The following is a 13,658-nucleotide window of genomic DNA, read 5'->3' on the forward strand; positions in this document are numbered from 1 at the left end:
GGGGTGGGGGGGAGCCGGCAGGCACCCGAGGCAGAGACAGGGTGGACCCCACCCAGAGTGAAGGCAAGGGTGTCAACCCCTGTGTCTGCGGTGTCCCGTGTCCTTCACGGGCTCAGAAAATGCAGGACAGGAGCACAGCGGCCACTCTTAGCGGGATTCAGACCGCAGGTTGGGCCTCCAGCGTCTCAGTGTCTCATGGGGACGCGTCCCCCGTGGCAGCAGGAGTGTACACCCTGGGGGCCACCCCGGTCGGGACGAGCATGGCCCGCACCAGCCCCGGCCCCTCCTGCAGGTCCTTGGCAGCTCGGCACCCGCATCCTCTACAGATGGTATTTTTTCTAATGGGGTTGGGAGATGGACTTAGTTTTTTAAAAGTCGAGGGTTTCTATGGCAAAGCCCAGTGGAAATACGTTTTCCAGATACACACATGGTTCTGGCTGAGTCACGTGAGCCTCGCCCGGCCCCTGTAAACGCCTCTCCCCATGTGGCCTGGACCCCGGGCTGCACTCTGAGCCTTTCCTGGTCGCTCTGTGCCACCATCCCAGACAGGCTGTGCAGGGCTCACCCGGATGGTACCCAGGCATGGCCCGTGGGTGCCTGGGGGGCAGTGGGAGGTCGGGGAGCCACGCCAGGGGCAGGGAGGGAAGGGAGGTGTCAGTCGTGGGGGAGGCACACACGGCACTTCAAACCCCCCCACACCCCGGTACACGTCGGCAGCTGCGTCTTTGAGGCGTGATTTGCGTCCAGGGTCCTCAGTCTGGACTTTAGAGACTTAACAGAAAAGTCGACACAACCAAGGAGTTGGCTTTTGAGAAAAATCTGAGGACTTGAGCCAGTGGGGCCAGAAGGCTTTGTTCTGTTGCCAAACCTGAGATGCCAGCCCCGCAGAGACCAGTCATTCCCTGTCCAGGCCGCCGGGCAGCTGCCAGGGACGGAAAGGCCAAGCCGAGGCGTGAGCCAGGCTCCCCTGGGTGGGGCCGAGGCCGGGGACAAGGTCAGGGAAGTCATCCCAGCCACAGTCACCTGCTCAGGGTCCACTGTCACTTCTCAGGCAAGGGACGCCAAAGAACAGCGTTGGCTCCGAGTCGTCGCTCGTCTGTCTTCTCCTGTTCTGGAGTTTGTCGCTGTGTGATCCAAAACGGTCATCTTGAAACGCGCCAGCCAGCCTCTCACGGGGCGTAGATTCCCCAGTTTGCTTTTTTCCACACAGGTTTGTTGACCTCCAGACTTTGTGAGGACAGTGCTGCTCCTACAGAATCTGCGACCCGCAGGCACCCGGCCCGGGGGCCTCTGCGGACGGCTGCTGGGGGCCTGGAGAGGCCACGCCCCCCCCCAAAAACCCGCAACACAGACGGGTCTGTCCATTTCTAAACTACATCCACCCACATGTCAGGTCTGCCCTAATCATAGATTTGACCCAGCAAGAGGACGTCAGCCGGTTCTCCCACCTCCACATCCTGGGAAATCAGAGACTCTCCGGAAAGGGTTCCGTTTGTCGCCTCATCTGTGTCAGTGGGAGACGCACAGCACTTGTCACCTACGTCCTTGTCCCCGGCGTGTCCCTCGGCCATCTCTCCTGGCCTGAGGCCAGCCGGCAGGATTGTGTCCATACCGTGGGGGTGTGGAGGGGACAGGGTCCTGCTCCTGGCAGCGCCAGCTGGACCTCCCTGTTCCCCGGGTGGAGGGACGAGCCCCCGGCCCCAAGGACAGCTGTTCGGGTCCCAGTGTGGCAGGTGGTGTGCAGGGAGCTGTGGCTGTCACCTGGGCGTGGCCGCGAGGTCGGGCACAGTCTGGGGGTGCTCGTGGGGCAGCCCCAGAAGCCGGCAGCCTCTCTACACTTGGGCGATAGCTTTAAGGTCCACTTTAGAATTCGGACACTTGACGTGAATGTAATTCAGCCAAGACGCCCCTCCGCCCCCCTCCGTGTCGGCGTTCACACCACACGTGACCACGCATGAGCCCCGCACATGCAACCAGCGGGCGAGCATGAGACGCTGCCACGTAGACGGAGCGTTCGCCGTGTTCTCAATAAAACCGCACATTTCACGACACGGTGGTGCCGGGAGTGTCCTTTCTCACTCGCTCTCCTCGGTGCCTGGAGGGTCAGGCCCCAGGCCAAGCCTCACGAGCACCGCTTGGCACCGCGTGCCGGCGCCAGCGCAGAGCTGCGGCCGCCATCTGGTCCGGTCAGCGGCGCTGCGCCCGGCACGTCCCCTTCCAGGGATGGACTCTGGGCCCCTCCCCCATCTTCCCGGGCACCTTGGCGGCTGCCGCGTGTCAGGCTGCAGGGGGCACTCGAGCTGCCCCTGCTCGCATAAAAGGGTGACGACGGAAGCCCGGTCACCTGTCGGGTGTGACGGGTGGGGACAGGCCACAGACCAGGCAGGTGGGGCCCACGCAGTGCCAGGCGACTTGCTCACGCGTGTGGCGTGTTGCTTAGGACTCGCATCGCAGTGGGGCGTTTACGGTGAACCGGTGGGCGTGGGCGCCGGGCGCCCCTTACGCCTCACGGCCGAGAGGACACGTGGATGCCACACGCGTGAGCACAAGCTCACGGGCCAGGCCGGTGGGGCCGCGGGCGGTCACGGCGCGCGTGGCGGGGCTCGGGGGGAGTGTTACTCTCCTGTTCTAAAACTCGTCTCTTTGTCTTATTTTTCTACGATTCAATGAGAACGACGTCCTGGGCAGGCAGCGGCTCCACGCCCACGGCAGGCAGTGACACGCTCGTGTCGGCTCTGAGTCTGCTTCGTTCGTCACCCACGGCCAAAGCGACATCGAAATGAAAGCGTCGCACCAAAAATAAAGGCAGCTGGAGTGAGGATGGGGCGAGCCGCCCCCCCGAGCTCAGTGCGAGCCCCGGGCCGTCTTCCTGTGGCTGGCCTGGGCGTCAGGAGGCCATGCCGGGGCGGGGTGGGGTGCGGGTGCCCCAGCAGGGCCCCCTGGGGAGACTAGAGACAAAGGCCTCAGGGTCCGTGTGGGCAGGAGCTGGGGGAGGGGCCTGGAGGGAAGACCCGTGGTGGGGGGGCCAGGAGAGCAGGGCACAGAAACTCAGCAAATTCAACAACAACAGCATAAAATTAAGCACTGAAGTTTAATTGTTTGATAATTAGCAATAAATTAATAAAGATGGGGTGCAGCCGAGGGGGTCATGAGAGGGCCTCCCCGGAATCGGGAGCCAGCGGTCGGGCTCGGTGGCCCCGATTGTCCCTCCACTAAGAAAGTGACACCAAAAGCACAAGTCACACCTCAGATGTACCCGTGACACGGCCGCTGTGACACCGTGAATGGCACGAAACCTTGAGGACGTCCTTGTGGTGCCCGGGGCGGTCGCCCCCCAGACCTGGCGAGGTGTCCGCATGTGTCCTGTGGCCTCGCCGTGTCTTGCTCGGGAGTGGGATGTGCTGCACCTTCTCGCCAGCCACCCTGGGCCGCCGGTGGCCCTCGTCACTCGAGGCCGGGGTCCAGCGGGGCTGCGGGATGCACGGCAGCCAGTCGTGACTTTGCTGCTGTTTGCAGAGTGTGTGCTGCCTCTAGGCTGACGGCAGCTCTACACACAGACATGCGGGGCAGGGCGCTGGACCTGCGGTGACAGCCGCTGGCACCCCCCAGGCGGGCATCCACCACAAAACGGGCGCCGCCAGGGCCCTGCATGGGTGCGGGGCCGAGTTTGGGGTCGCCGGGCCTCTGGCTGCTGCTCCCCCTGCCCCAGCACCAGGACCGGCAGATGCGTCTCTCCCCACGGCAGAGAGATGCGGGACCTGAGGGGCGGGAAGTGGCCTGGCGCGCGGGTCTCGCCTTCCCCACGCACGGCACCTGAGCGAGCAGCCGGAGCCCGGGGACAGTGACGTCACAAGGGGAGCACACCGGCTCGGACATGCAAACGGGGATGGGGACCGTGCCCGTCGGAATGTGTCCTGGAATTTGAGAGCAGACAGTCCACGAATTTAAGATGAACACCAAGGTCTAAGACAGAAGAAAACGAGAGACAAGCCGAGCCTGACGTGGGGAGCACAGCAGACGTGCTGGCCGACAGCGCGAAGTCACGGTCGAGGCCGGCGGGGACGGAGGGGACGAGGCAAGGAGGGCGCGGCAGCGGAGGCGCCGACGTCGGCGAGGGGGCCCCAGCGGTGTGGGCGCGCCGGGGACTCCCGTGGGAAACCGACCGACCACCCGGAGGGAAACGCGCGGCTGTCGCCGGAGCCGGCACGGGGACCCGCCACACGCCTCTGCACCGCGGTGTGTCCGGAATTCTTCACGCGCATAAAGGGTTCGAGCATCGACTTTTAAATGCCGTTTTTGTGGCACTCGTAAAAGCTCGTGGCGTTTTTTTTTTAATGCAAAGCGGGCGAAACACACGAAATGAATTTTAATGCTGTGAAAACACGTTTTCCGACAAAAACCCCAAGACGGCCTCCGCGCCGCGGCCTCTCGCTCGGCGTCCCGCGCCTTTCGTCCCCCAGAAAGGCGAGCTCTGTGGGGTCCGAGGCACAGGCTCGTCCAGCTGTTCCCGTCACGGGGCACGAGCCCGCCGAGCCGCAGACGCTCATTAAATGGGCACAGAGCTAATCCAGACAGTTTGTGGCCTCAGAGCTTCACCGCTCCGAGCCCCACGCCGAGACCGTTAGACGCTTGAGCGGAGAAGCCGTGTTCTGGAAATCGGACGAGGTGCTGAGTGGGAACGATCGGTCTGTCGCTAAGTTCCTGGTAGTTTTTAGAAGGCTCAGCTCCGGGTAAAAGGGAACACGCACCCCTTCGTGCCCAGATCTGCGGCCCGGGGAACGCCAGCGTGGCAGGCTGGGACGATGGGCGGGCACACCATAGGGTGTGAGAGTAGGTCTAGGTTTTTGTCGCGTTGGGGCGGAAATATAAACATCCGTTATTTTTACAATGAACACTGTCCGAGAGTTTATTAATTCTAGTTGAGGAGGAAACCAGTAAGATGTTACAATCCATCCGCTGAGAATTTGACTCCTTCTCCTAGATGGAACGCATTTGGCCTTTTGTCTGTTTGTTTCCTGCAGAAACAAGGCCGAGCCGGAGGGCGAGCCTCATGTGTGGGGGTCCCTGGCACCGCCCCCCACGCCCCCTGACTTGCACCGAGTCGTTCATGCAGCAAATAGGCCACCAGCTTCTCCTTTCCCGCTTTGTAGAGATGATTCGCTATTCAATACTGTGAACACACAGTGCGAGGTGCCAGCCCCAGACTGGGCGGTGTTCGGTGGCACGTGCCCGGCATCTGCACTCGGCCCACAGGAAACGGATCGCGATGCTTAGAATTAATGAGGGTTTTGTAAAGTGACGTTTGTACTGAACTCTTGTTTGCTCTCTGTCCTCTGGGAACGAAGCCGAGCGCGCTCGTATGTGCGTCTTGCCGTCCCCACCCCGGGCCTGGCCCCTGCCTGCACCCCGACATTCCCTCATTGCCACAACGTAGAAGCGGCGTGGGCACCTCTCCCATGGAATGGCGTGTTATGAAGGGGGTCACGTAACGATCTTAGATCCACATTGAAGTCTTGACTTTGCCGCCTACGGCGACGTCCCCATCAGGCGTGTTTTCTGGTCTTACTTCATTTTTGAATATCCCCGAAAAGCACGTTGGCACTTTGAACTGAAACAGGGAGACCTTCCTGATAGTAAGGCCACTTTGGTTCACGGGCTGGGCAAGCAGGGTTAGGTTGGGGGAGGAGCTACCTGGGGCTCCAGGCTTTGATGAAGACACATTTAAAGTAAACGTATTGGAAAATGTTGAATTGGCAAATCGATGAAAGGAGCGAATTTCAGTGCTCCCGGCCTCCTCGGAATACAATGTTTCAGGTAGAACGAGGCGCCAAGTGACAGAGAATTATGGCTAAGTCCAGGCGAGCCTCCTGGAGAGGTCCCAGAGGTCAAGGATGGGATCACAGACCCTCACAAGTGACGACTTCCTAACCCTTTGCTTTCGAAGCACCTGAACGAAAGCCTCTCTGAGGTGACCGTTGACAAAGCATTAAAATAACCCTTACAATTTTCTGTTCGGATGCCCTTCTGACTTTGGGGATTATTTAGAAGTTCAGAACCGCCGAGGGACATTCGACAACCTAGACCCTTGCCCAGGTGCCATGCAGACCGGTGCCCCACCTTCGGTCTCTGCGGGGACGGGAACCGGGGGCGGAGCCGGGGGCGGAGCTCCCAGACCCCGAGGGGGGCTCCGGCTGGAAGTCGGCCGTGCACCAGCCACAGGTTTTGCTTTTGCCATCCGCATTTGTAACATATGTGTTGGAGAGACTGTGAGCTGAGCGTGATTGAGGAGACAGTGTCACCCAGACAGTATTAAAAACAACCAAGCTTAGGTCGTGTGGGAGACGCAGGGTGTGGGTGTGGAAGGTGGCCCGGGGCGCAGTGACGAGGATGGGCAGGGGTTCGTGGTGGGGGTCGTGGGGTGGCTGGGGCCAGGTCCGTGGAGTCACAAGTGTGTACGTATTTTAAAGCTTCAATATTTATAGTAGGCCAGCAGTCGCATCCTTTGTAAAAACCTATAATCAAAAGGTCTAGGTCTAAACTAAAGGCACTCGAGTCGACAGAGCTTCAGAAATCCTTCAGAGACCAAGAGCAGGTGCGGCCTGCGCTCAGGCTCTGTCTGCGCAGAGGTTGGTCGCCCCAAACCCCAGCACCTGGCGTGGCCTTCCTACCTGGCCGGCAGTCCCAGGAGCCCTGTCCCCAGGCCCGCAGGGCACTGACAGACCCCTGGACATCACAGGTACTGCGCCCTCCCTGTGCTGCCTCCAGCCCGGGTCAGTGGGGCGTCCCGCTGTATGTGTGTCCCACGTCCACTCCCCGTGGCCTCATTCTGGGGAGAGAGAAGCCATTTCTTCTCAGCAAACCAAGCAGCTGAGCTGGGAGGGCTTATGTGGAGCCGGCATAGTTTTAAGCAAACTCAGATAAGGCGACCTTCCAGCCCGCGTTTGTCTTTCTGCTTTCGCCCAGAACTAATCAGCTTGGCGTGGGTGCCCGGGTGACCCGGGAAGAGGGGGCTCCATGGCAGTCGGGTTTCCCTTTCATTAAAGACAAAGCCCGTTCCTCACCCAGCCTGCCGTTCGTTCGAGGCCTTCCCTCAGACGGCTCACGCCATTACAAGGGGACGGTGAGATGCTGTCTGGGCACAGTCAGGTCCTTCATGCCTAACTGTTCCCGGCAGAAGTGCCGGCTGTGGGCTCGACGGTGTCACCCACCAAGCGAGCGGCCAGCCCCGTCCCTCCCGGTTCCCTCTGAGGTCAGCTGGGCGCTGGGCGTGTGTGGCTTCCATCGGCTCCCGCCATGGGGCACGTGCAGTGAGGGCAAAGCAAGCTCTTGCGGGTCACCTGTCCGCGTGTGACCTGAAGACACCGCGGGGACAAAGCCCATTCCTGGTGACAAAGAGGGTGACCTAGCTTGTGACGATTAAAGGGACAAGGCTGCATGTTAAAATGCGTACTGCCCCTTGGTTTGCTGTGCTCAGCTCCACGGCCCCCTCTGCCCACAACCAAACTAAGGGGAGACCAGGCGGGGGCTCTGCCGAGGACGCTGCCAACGGACCGAGCCTGCCTGCGTCGGGAGAACAGCGAGTCCGTTTCTTCCCCGAGGATCAGAACGTTGCTGGCCATGTGCTCATACATCGGTCACATGTCTGGAGTGACCGGTGGGTGTGGCTGCAGCCATGAGGACCCCCCACCATTCTCTCCCGCCCCACCCCTGGCTGGCCCAGACGACCCCTGCCTCCCTTGGGTGGGGCCTCTGCCCAGAGCAGTGGGGGGCCGACGCCAGGATGACATCATGACAGAAACCCACCCCCCAGACACCCAGCTGCAGGCCTAGGAAGGGGGCGAGATTTGGGGGAGGGGCGATTTGGGGCGAAGGGAGGGACACAGCTGTGACGTCAGAGGCTTCGCACTGGAGAAACAGTTCACTTGTTTCTTTAAAAGACATAAAATTATGTAGTTATAACAACGTATTGTCCGGTTTGTAACATATACGTAAAGTATGAAGGTCACAGTGTCGCAGAAAGCCACACCCGGCGGAGGAAACTGGACGCTCAGACAGCTTTGTTGGAGGAAGGAGAATTCATCGGCCCGCGGAGCGCGTGGGGTTAACACCGAGCGCGAGCTCCTGCGGTTCGGTTTCTCGGGCTTACACACCCCCGCAGGGTCCGTGCACGGGGCGCGTGATTCCTGTCTGAGGTTTCACGTGTGCCTCGTGACTCGGGACGGGAGGGGGAGCTTCGGGTGGGGGCTGCAAGCGGGGAGGGATTCCCAGACCCCTGGTCTTGCCTCTTTACGGGTCGTTTGCCTTGTAGAACCCACCACGATCTTGGCATCGTCAGCACCGTCACTGGATTCTCAAATGGACCCACGGGACACCCAGGCTGTAAGCAGAAAGCAGCGCTTACTGATGCCAGCAGCGCTCAGCGGATTCCTATCCAAAGGCTGAGCCCCGACTGTAACATAACAGGCAGTTTAACAGTCTCGTTATTCCTACACGGCTACAGAGATGAGGAAGGACGTTAGTGGGGTAGCAAGCTATGAATCGGCGGATGTGAGCTGGAGAATCCTTGAGGTGCGGGAGAGGGCGGTCGGGAGTGGACTTGAACCGGCTGAGTCGGTCATTCCTGCAGGCCCCGCCCTTCGCATTTTCAGATGCCTCCTCCTCTCCCAACAATAATAGCGTGAGGGAGGAAGAGGGGCTGGAGCCTCGTCGGACCCAAGTCTGCATCTCACAGGAATTCACACCAAGCGCTGTTATTAGACTGTTTTCTGCTGCCATCGATATGGATGAGATGTCAACAGTCGCTCCCTTGTAGATAATACGTTTTTTCTTTTTACTATTTTAGAAAATCTTCTCTTTTTTCGTGGTTTCTGCAGCTTTACTGTCGTCTATTTGGATATAACTTACTTTTGTTTATCCCCCTATGAATTTACCAGGTTTACTGATCTTTCAGTTACCTTTATCCGGAAAATTCTCAGCTGTCGTCTTTTAAAACATGGCCTCTCCTCCGTTCTATCATTTTCTTCAAAAAATCTCATTCGACGTGAGGCCGGTCCTCCGTGGTTTTCCATCTCTCTGTTCCTCTAGATTGTGTTCTGGCGTGATTTCTCTAGATCTGGTTTTCGGTTCACTTTTTCTCTCTTTGGCCGTCTCTAATCTGTTGTCTAGACGCTGGACTTTAGGGGACTGGTTTCCTTTGTTCTCTGACTGGTCATCAACTGCCCGTTTGCTTCGCAGGAGTATTTGGTCAGAACCCTTTGAGTTCTTGACTTGATTTTTCTCCCAAAAGCTTTTCATTTGCTTCTGTCACCTGGGGGATGCCAGCAATACGGGACCATTTTTGTAAACGATCAGGGTGAAATTGGGACCGCACGGCCTGAGTTCACCTCACCACCTCCAGCGAGGTCTGGCTTGAGTTTATGAACTCTCGGGGGAGCAGCCGCCTGCCTCGGTGTCGGGGCCGAGGACGGAAGGCTTCCTGTGTCTGCTTCTGCGCTCAGCTTCCATTCGCCTTTGAGTCTCAGCTTCTGAAGGGGCCTCGTCCGTGGCCCCCGCCGTGGGGAGGGCCTCAGACTGCTTTCCTCTCTCCGAGCCCATGTGGCTTTGGCTCGCTCAGGTCTGCCAGGCAGAGTCAGATCTGAAGCTGGTTTGGGTCTCGTTTGCCTCGATTTTCCTGTTTCGTGCCTTGCGGTTTCTTGTTTTCATGAAAGATCTGTGATGTGTTTTATGTTTTCTTTTAATCCAGCTATGCAATTACTTTCTTGGGAAGAGTTTTTCAGGGCATCGGCTCTGCCATACGTAAGAGACAGACGTCCCCGTGGCCGTTCTCCGCCCCCTGTGCCCTTGGTGTGGACGCGGCTTACCGGGGCTCCCTAGACAAGAGAGCCTGAGGCGAGGGTGTAAATGCTGGTGTTTGGTCCGGAGGCCCCAGGGCAAGGTGGGGAGCAGGCAGGTGACATGGGGGGACAACAGCCCGTGGCCCTGAGTGCCATATCCCCTGGCCAGAGAGCAGTGTCTCCCTCAGGTCACGGGGGGAGCAAGAGGCTGCGCTAGCAGGGACCGTGCCCGGCCCCTGCGTGCTCCTGGACCACGCCTGCTCACTTGGGTGTCAGCGCTGTGTATACGCCACTGGGTTCCGGGTGACATAAAACCTCACATTTTCGGAAGCAGCATGAACTGATTATGTCCCCAACCGCCTTGCTCCTACTGCTCTTGAACTCTCCCCGTCATCGGCCCAGCCCTGGCCCTGCTCGGCCCAGGGCACAGTCGCTCGGAGCTCTAGGTGTGGGTCCTGGGCGGGGGTAGTGATAGGCTCCGTCCCTTCCAGGATGGGGACTCGGGGCCCCCAGCCGCCAGCCTGTGATCTGATGGGCACATTCGGTCCAGGACGAGCAGCAGGCAGCTTGGTGGCAGGTGCACGGCTGTCCCTGGCCAGCACCATCGAGCCTGCACTGGCTCACACACCTTCCCCACCCCCGGCCCTCCCAGGAAAAAGCCCCAGCCGGCCACGGCAGGGTCCTCGCTCGCCCCACACGCCCTCGTCCGCCTCCTTCCCTGCCCATCCAAAGTCATACGAACCCGGGAGCGCCCTGCACAGGCCGCCTCTTCGTCCTGACGTGACCACTGCACTATGAAGCCCCCGTCAGTCCCTGGGAGAAACGGCCCCGTGCTCAGAAGTCACACGTGACCGCGGACTAGGCTGCAGGGGCCGTGAGCTGGGCAGGATGGCCGGCCTGGGAGCATCCTTGTCCAGGTGAAGCAGCAGGACCTTCCAGTGGGCGAGGCGGGCAGCAGGACAGATGGAGGCGCTGGGATTGGGCCAAACCAGGCTCCTCCTCCGGCCTCACACACCCGCTGCCCCTAGGGGACCGTGAGCCCTCGGTGTCCTGCGGGGGGATCTGCTTGGAAGGAGAATGTCGTTCCGGGGCCGTGGGCCGTGCAGCGTGTCGTGGTGGGGGTGACGGGGCGGACGGGGCGGCTGCTGCCGGCTCGTGTCTCCCCGGAGCCCGAGCCAATCGCGGACGCTGCGGGTGGTGGCACTCGGGCTGTCCTGCTTCCCCGGGCCGGCTTCCTGGGCGCGCTCCACTGCGTGTGGGCGGGAGGGGGGTCTCCACGGAGGGTCCCGGCTGTCCAAGTGCGCGAGGCTTCCTGTCCCATGGCAGGGCCTGCCGCCCGCTCGGTGCCAGGCCCGCGTCACCTCGCGGACGGACAGGTGGCCATGGCGGCCGCGGAACCACGGGAAGGCGCCATTCAGGAAGACCCCGAAGGCACCGAGGGCTGAGGGCGGCTGGAGGTGGCTGGAAGCAGCTGGCATTTCCGGGGCCGCCTGCCGGGCCGTGTGGGGGACGCGCGGGGACTCATGGGGTGTCCCCGTCACCGCGCCGTCCGCCCAGCCCTCCGGACGTGGGTAGCGCGGTGAGGGGCGACCGCACGCCGGCCCCGGGGGGGGAGACGGTTCCTGAGCTTTGTCCCCGCTGGGCCGAGGCGCACAGCTCCGTGACTGGCTGCGTGGGAGCTAGGCTGGTGCCAGTGACGACGACGTTGCAGTCGGTCCGGGGAGAGCCGGGGCTTGCAGGCCGCCCCACGCAGCTGGGGCCCCTCGCGGGAGAGGACGGAGCCGGCCACCCACACTGCCACCGCGCCTGCCCCGCGGCCGCCACACCCTGCCCGCTCTCGTCGGAGAGGCGGATTTCAGACGGTCACTCGTGCTGTCGCTCCCGCTCGCGGGCAGTTACGGAGCCCTTTCTACAGCTCCCGGCACCCAGGCCGCCGGGACGCGCTCTCCCTGTGACGGCCAGAAGGGCCCCGTCCCAGGTCGCGGGCGTGGACCCCGGGCCGGAGCGCGGTCTTTGCCGGGGAGCTGGGACGAGCGCCGGGAAACCGCAGCCACCCGCTCTCCCGTGGTGCACACGAGGTCCCGCAGCAGAGACGCCCGGGGTCCCCCGGAAACACGGCCACCTGAATGAGCACCAGCACGGCGCCGAGGACGAGTCCACGGAGGAGAGCGACGTTGGTGACGGAAGGAGGGACCGTGCTTGGAAACGTTTCCCTACATTTCAGAGCCGACCTCCTGGAGCGAGCCCGCCCGGCGGGGCTGCTGGGGCACTGAGGGCGCGTGCCGCCCCCCCATGGCCCCCCATGGCCCCCCACGGCCTGCGCGTGCTTCTGCAAGGCCCTGAGGCACCCCGGGCATGCAGTGTGAGTGTACGTGTGTGTGCATGTGCAAGTACACATGTGTGTGTGCATGCATGTGTGCGTGCACGTGCAAGTATGTGTGCACGTGTACACGTGTGTGTGTACACGTGTGCGTGTACGTGCATGTGTGTGTGCAGGTATCTGTGTGCACACACACGTGTGCACTTCAGAATCTAAACCCGCGTGAGGACGGCTTGTTAGAAATTCTCAGGGTGGGGAGGCTTTTTCTTTGCCACCCCCTGCCAGAGCGAGGCTCACAGAAGTCACGCCTCAATCCTGCCCACACAGGCCCACGTCCTGTGGCTCCTGGTCCCTGTCCCCAGCTGGTACACCCAGGACCCTGGCTGGCAGGGTCCGGGGTCCCAGACAGAGCACTTGGCCATCCGGTGCCCCGAGGACTCACGCTCTTCCGTGGTTTCTGGTCTCTGGGGGTTCCCCTCACGTGCACCCCGGCTTGGCCTGTGTCCACACGACGTCCAGGGCTGTGTCCTGGGCACTGCGGTCTCAGCAGCTCCCATGTCCTGCCCTATCAGCCCCCGTGCTCACAGCCAATGACCACACGTGGCCCGGCTGTCCCGCCCAGCCCCACCCTCTCTCCAGGCATCCACCGTGTCCACTGCTCCCTGGGACGTCCCCACTCATGCAAAATAGCACTTGCTCTACAAACCGCCATCCCCAGAGGCCTCGGGTCCCTGTCTGCTTATGCTCATGTCACCGTCTCTTCACCAAGCCCACTGGGCTCCGGCACGGGCTGGACCACGGGGGCCGGGGCTCGAGTGTCCCTCGACTGCCTTCCTGGACCCGCAGCACCCTGGGGCTGGCGAGGACCCACCAGCAAGCACCCAGGAGACGCAGGGACGAGGCGCGGGGGGCCTCGGGGGCTTTCGTCTCGTTCACTCGGGGAACGTGCTGACGGCACCGCGGGGCCCACACGCCTGTCCACGTGCACACGGCCGCACGCGGCCGCCGGGGCCCCGCCGTGGGAGGCATGGAGCCACCCCCGTTTGTCCTGAAAAGGCCTTTAATAGAAACAAGAGGATCTATTTGTCACAGGCCATTTCTCGCATCAGCCTTCATTAGTCAGTCAATGTGGCCGGGAGGAGGGAGGGGACGACCAGGGAGCAGACGGTGCCGGGATCCGGCAGCGCGGGGGGTGGCAGGGCAGCTCGTCCCCCAGGACGCGGAGCCCGGGTCACGGAGTCCCGGGCCGTCTCTCGGCTGCTGAGGGCGCTCCAGGCTGGCCTCCCCCTCCTGGGGACCCCTGTCCTCATTTCGGGTGGTGGGCCCTCCTGGGCTGCCCATAGATCTGGTCATGTGCCTCCACGTGTGGCACAAACTGCTCCGTGTGGCGTCTGTGTCCCCTCAGCTCTGTGGCCAGGGTCAGGGTTCAGTGGTGGTCCCCACTACCCAGCTGAGGACCGGGGACAGGGGACAGCATTGACAGCCAGATGGTGCTGAGCTGTCCG

Source organism: Pteropus medius, unplaced genomic scaffold (genome assembly GCF_902729225.1).
Source record: "Pteropus medius unplaced genomic scaffold, Ma_sr-lr_union100, whole genome shotgun sequence".
Taxonomy (NCBI): domain Eukaryota; kingdom Metazoa; phylum Chordata; class Mammalia; order Chiroptera; family Pteropodidae; genus Pteropus; species Pteropus medius.